Here is a 5,528-nt window from a genome sequence, read left to right as displayed (position 1 = left end):
ATATATGGTTCCCATCGGACCAGGATATGGCCGTACGATTAGAAGCACCACGACCATTCGATCTTCGACCAGGCCCGCACGTGAATTACCGTGAATCAAGGACTGATTTGCGTGCTTCCGTAATGCACGCCCATTATAAATCACTTGCAAAAATATAGGAATCGGTTATCATTAATAATCGTAGAGTTTCCAAACTGCTGCCGATAACTACTCCTCATTTTATATTTTCGGGAAAATAAATTAACATTTAAAGAAATTAATCATTTAAGCAAAATAAGTCTCCATGACATGTGATTTGCTTCCGTACAGAACAAATGCTGTTTCCAATGCTATCTATATTTGATTTCGATCCGAGAAAAAAGAATGTTTTCAATGCTAATAAAATCAGCTTCTAATGGAATCCAAATTTGCTTCTATCTGAAAATAGCTTCACCTCTTGTTTCAAAAATATCAACATCATTATTGTACCGAGTACCGACCAGATAATACTTTGTTCTTTGTCACTGATGAAATTTGCTTCGGCTTAACATAGCTTGTATACTTAGAATGGAGTACTATTTTTTTCAAAAACATCACAAGTACTCCCTCCGTCTCAAGAAACTTGTCTTAAATTTCTAAAATTTAGATGTATCTAGATACTATTTAGTACATAGATATATTCAAATCTTCGATTAGTTTCGTGAGACAGAGGGAGTAGTATCCGTAGACCATAGTCTATAGAATGGATTCTAATGAAAATAGAAATATGCTCCCACATAAAAGAGTATTACAAGTGCTTCAAATGAATTATGGATGTGCTTCCAAGGAAATGAAAGTTTGCTACCATTGAATGCCAGATTTCCTCCTGTAAACTATGTTTCAAATGGTAATGGATCACGAACTAAGTGCTTCCTATTACAAACCAAAGCTTCATATCCACTGTATGTTGCAAGGACAAAGAATCAACTATCTGGCGAAGACATGAGCACGTTGTCGGCAAATGAGACCGCCGTCGTGCGACCACCCATTACTCGTTGTTCTGAAGATTTGGACTTCATCAGAATGGGTACACCAATTCACGGTGTCGGCAACCATCACCAGGCCCATACCTAAGATCAGCAGCAAATCATCGGACACCATCGATGGAGCGTGGAGTCACCAGCTCGTCGCCCTTGTAAAGTGCGTGCTTCTACGAAATCAGTAACCTTTTGGATCTCAATGTTGAGGACGTCCATAATCATGCTGCAAACAATATATAAACTTAAAACAACCATATATCTTGAGAAAGTCAAACAACCTACAAACATACCTTTCCTAGAAAACCAAGCGATCCACCTTTGCGTTCTCCTACAGAAATCCATGTGCGAGGGTGCTTCTTCTAGGTCCCGACGCAGGCTACTATGGAGACATAGACACTTCCCAAGAAATTAAGGCTTGCTTCCAAAGATATGATCATATGAAACATGCTTCCGCCAACCCCATGCACCCGGAGGATGAGCAGAATGGTGAGGTCTTTGATTTCAGGTATTTATTCATTTATAGGACATAAATATAGATCAAATGGCACCACATTAGCTTGCCTGCAATCACCAAGGACATGGTTCAGAAAAGCGTACGCCTAGGTACGCTTAAGCGCGCTTAAGCTCTGAGCGGTTGCCTTCCGCTTCGCTTTTGGCCTAAGCATTCGATTAAGCGAGACAGGGAATCTGGTCGTGTTTTGTGCTAGAATCTCCTCTATGCGAGTGTTAGTGTGTTGGCTGTGTTGCTCTGCTCCTTGCTCGATGCATTGATGTTATGTTAATTTGATTAGGTCTTGCTTAGCTGCTTGTTACTCCAGTACTACTTAGCTGCTTGTTTGTGTTTGTTACATTGTTTGCTTAGCTGCTTGCTTGTGTTTGTACATTGTTTGCTTAGCTACTTGTGTGTATAAGCAAATTGGAGCAAAACCGAGGCTAACGAAGGTATTAATCCTCATATTCCTCAGAAATGTAGCATTACATGCTTAGGATACAAATTTACAACATATTATAGGGTTATATGTGCTCATCTTGACTTTCTCTTTCATGTTGTTTCATGTTCGTACGATTTTAGCCTAAGCGCTTAAGCGGCGCTTAAGCTCGCTTAAGCAACAATTCCTCTAAACAGTGCCTCACCGCTCGCTTAGCGCCTAGCGCTTTTTTGAACCTTGACCAAGGATGGTCAATCTTCTCCTGCAGGTAAATAATGAGACCATAAAAATTCAAGTAGGGAAACGCAGTTATGAATTACATTGATAAAGATGGGCACGAAGCATGTATGCAGTATGTACGACACAGGCACAGAGCATGTATGCAGCTTCGAACATCTGGGTATTTAATTTGTTAATGCTTCGATGCTACTGTTCAGATCTCCGAGGAAACACCATGCATTCAACAACCTGCAGGAAGTTACATTGACAAAAATGGGCGTGAAGCATGTATGCAGTTTGTACGACGCAGGTACGAAGCATGTATGCAGCTTGGAACATGTATTTGTTAAGCTGGAAGCATGGCAAGAATACTAATAAAGCTGTCATATATAGTGTTCCAAGCACTTTGAATGCATGGTGTTCAGCCAGACCTCTAAAGAGTAACGACGAAGCATTATGAAATTAGGATGGTAGCACATAAGAAGCATGAATGAAAAAACAAGAATTCACACAACATATGGGGCACTAATTAAATATATTCATTATATATGATAAATTTAGGAAGCACGAAGCCAAGTTTCAACCAAAAATAGTTAAATACTGGAAACCCATACACTAACCCATACACTACCCACAATGGGAGTATCATAGGTAGTATCATGCATCACATGGACAAATCTGCGTGGAGCCGTGGACCGTGGGATCAAATAGAGATTTGACGTCATCCGATGGGTCCGATGATTTGTTTCCTATCGGACCCCGACAAGTAGTGTTTACCCATTTGGCGCTAAAAACTAGTATTACTATTAAGTGCCACATAGAACGCTTCGGTGGATTAAGATACCTTAAAAAATTAAAGTCTTCCTTTGGATTGCTGAGAACAATAGTATTTATTTTTTTCACGAAAACGGTTAAAAAGCTTTGCGTTTCGATTCATTGATAGAAAAAGGAGTTTACATTACAAGCCTAAGAAAAGGCCGAACACCCACAGTACACACCCGACACTCAAACTAGACTACGACAAAAAGGCCAAAATCCGTCGAGTGCTCCTCCAGGACGCTGCAGAGTGAGCTGCTCCGCAAGACAGGACCCTTGCCGATGAAAGTCACAGTGCTTGTGCATCGTCAAAATTACCAAGAGCGTGCCAGCCGCAGCCAAGACGCGTACCACCTGAATCCCGCGAGCCCACCACGGCTCAGCTGGGAGCATTGCTGCTCAGGCCTCGACCCAAATCCAAGGAACACCGTCGGCGCAGCGGCTAGCTCCCGGCAACCTCGACAGACGTGCAAGCGTGCAGTCTTCAGCAGCCCGCCAACAAACACAAAGGCCAGCCCACCACTGCTCATCCAGAGGCATGCTCGCGCTGTTCGAGGAAGATCCTCGTCGCGCAAGCCACCGCGATATTACTCGAGAGGCCGGCACGCTACCTGCATCGCAAGACACCTCCCATGTGGTCAGCGCTGAGATCCACGAGGAAGAACTCCGGCCCGGACTCAAGTTCCCAAGACGACGCCTCCAAGGAGGGTACGACGTCCAAGACGCCGTCGTCGCCCGATTTGGCTAGCCAAATCTGAGGTTTTCACCCGGAAGGCCGGAACATGAGACCCCAGGCAAGGGAGGCGCCGAAACTCCTCGATGACGCCACAAGAGAAAAACGGCGCCCTCAGGCGTCGCCGTCACCGGCCCCGAAAGGCAGGGCTTTCGCCCAGAGCATGGTTCCTCCCCACTGCAGGCACTGTCCATTCTTTGCCAAGACCTCTTGCGCTGACCCTTTTCTCTCAAAGCGCTAGCCTTGGCAGCGCAACCCGCCGGCGGCACGTCTAGCGCGCCAGGTCGGGGCAGCCATGCCCACAAAGGGACAGGCCGTCTAAGAGGGGCACTACCGAGCTGCAAGCGGCGCAGGTGCCACCATGGGGTGGGTCGCTGCGGGACTGCACACATCCACCTCAGAGAGCATCGCCGGCCACCCAGCACCGTCCACCTTGTCGCCAGTGCCGCACGGACGCCACGCCAAGATGGCGTAGGGTTCCTGATGCGGGGTGGCCTTTGGACACCTCCTCACCAAGACCAACAAGTCCCCCAAGTGGACCAATGACACGGGCTCGAGTTAAAGTGCTACATGATAAGGTGAACTCGCTCCTCACTACCCTCGATCTCGGTACCCCATTGGATGGATTGCTACCTCATGCTGACACGCTTTGTGTTATTAGGTACGAGGTGCATCAAGACCCCGGAGAGAAGGGCACACCATGGTCAAGAGGAGGAGATGATCATATGGACGTGAAGATGGACGTGAAGATGGACGTGGAGCTGGACCCGACGTCATCCGAAGAGCGCGAAGGAAGGAAGGGAGCCAGCCGGCCCAGGACCCGGTCCGACCGGATCCCTGACCGGGCACCCCGGTCGAAACCGGACCCCAGACCGACTGCAACCGGGCGCAGTACTGAGACGCCGGGACTTCTCTCCGGTCGCCCTCCGGCCCACGGCCCGGTCTGGATCGGCGGCCCCGGTCCCAGGTCCGGTCAGACCGGATTCCTGACCGGATTCGTCGACCTGCCTTGACCAAAACTGCTTTAATCGGTTACTTCGTACCTTTTCTCCATGTGTTGCCCTGTAGGCCTATATAAGTACCCAGGACGCCCCCTTTCACTCTTTAGACAAGATTTGGCTTAAAACTACTTTTGAGCTTTGTCTCCCTAGGGTTAGATCCCCTTTGTATCAAGGCAACTCTTGTTGAGGATTTGGCTACTTGTGAGTGAGATTCTAGTGTGCTCCACTCTCTCTCTCCCTCACCGGTCTCCGTCTCCAACCCCGATCTCTCAATCCGGAATTCTACCTCGCGTCTCTTCCGGTTGATTCTATTGGCGTGGTCCATCGAGCCACGAGAGTAAGATTCGATTGTATCGGGTTGGCGTGCGTGGTGTTGTTCTTCGTGTTCTTCGTGTTCTTCCTCTTTTCCCCTCTTGATTTCGGGTCAAACGCGAGATCGGGCCACAAACTAGGTCTTAGACCTCATCATATGGTATCAAGAGCTCTTGGTTACCGCGATTTTGACCCTCCACCCACCCAATTTCGTCTCTAAATTTTTTCCAAAAAAGCCCCAAAAAATAGCCCTAAATTGCCTTTGGATGGATCTACGATTTTGTTGAGTTTTTAGTGGTTTTGATCCGTGGATTTGGTGTTGTTAGTGTTGATCTACTATTTACCCCACCTTTTAGCCTCCAATTCCTTCGTTTCCTTCGATTTGATCTTTTGGTTTTGGTTTGGGGAAGAACAGGAGAGAGAAACACGACCAGCCGGTTGAGAAACCGGTTGACCGGCCCCCAGACCGGACCGGCCGGCCCAACAACCGGTTGACCGGCCCCCAGACCGGACTGACCGG

General features: G+C 47.4%; 1 long non-coding RNA gene across 1 annotated transcript; it reads right to left on the bottom strand.

Moving 5' to 3' along the window:
* Positions 1–722: 722 nt before the first annotated feature.
* LOC127344774 (uncharacterized) lies at positions 723–2,760 on the bottom strand. The gene is made up of 3 exons (XR_007878214.1): positions 2,248–2,760; positions 1,289–1,559; positions 723–1,221 (listed from the first exon to the last, which is right to left on the bottom strand). It is a non-coding gene; the product is annotated as an uncharacterized lncRNA (long non-coding RNA).
* Between the last annotated feature and the right edge of the window lie 2,768 nt (positions 2,761–5,528).

Source organism: Lolium perenne, chromosome 3, assembly GCF_019359855.2.
Source record: "Lolium perenne isolate Kyuss_39 chromosome 3, Kyuss_2.0, whole genome shotgun sequence".
In the NCBI taxonomy this organism is placed as follows: domain Eukaryota; kingdom Viridiplantae; phylum Streptophyta; class Magnoliopsida; order Poales; family Poaceae; genus Lolium; species Lolium perenne.
The sequence above is the reverse complement of the archived record's forward strand: the minus strand, read 5'-3'. Positions and strand labels throughout refer to the sequence as shown.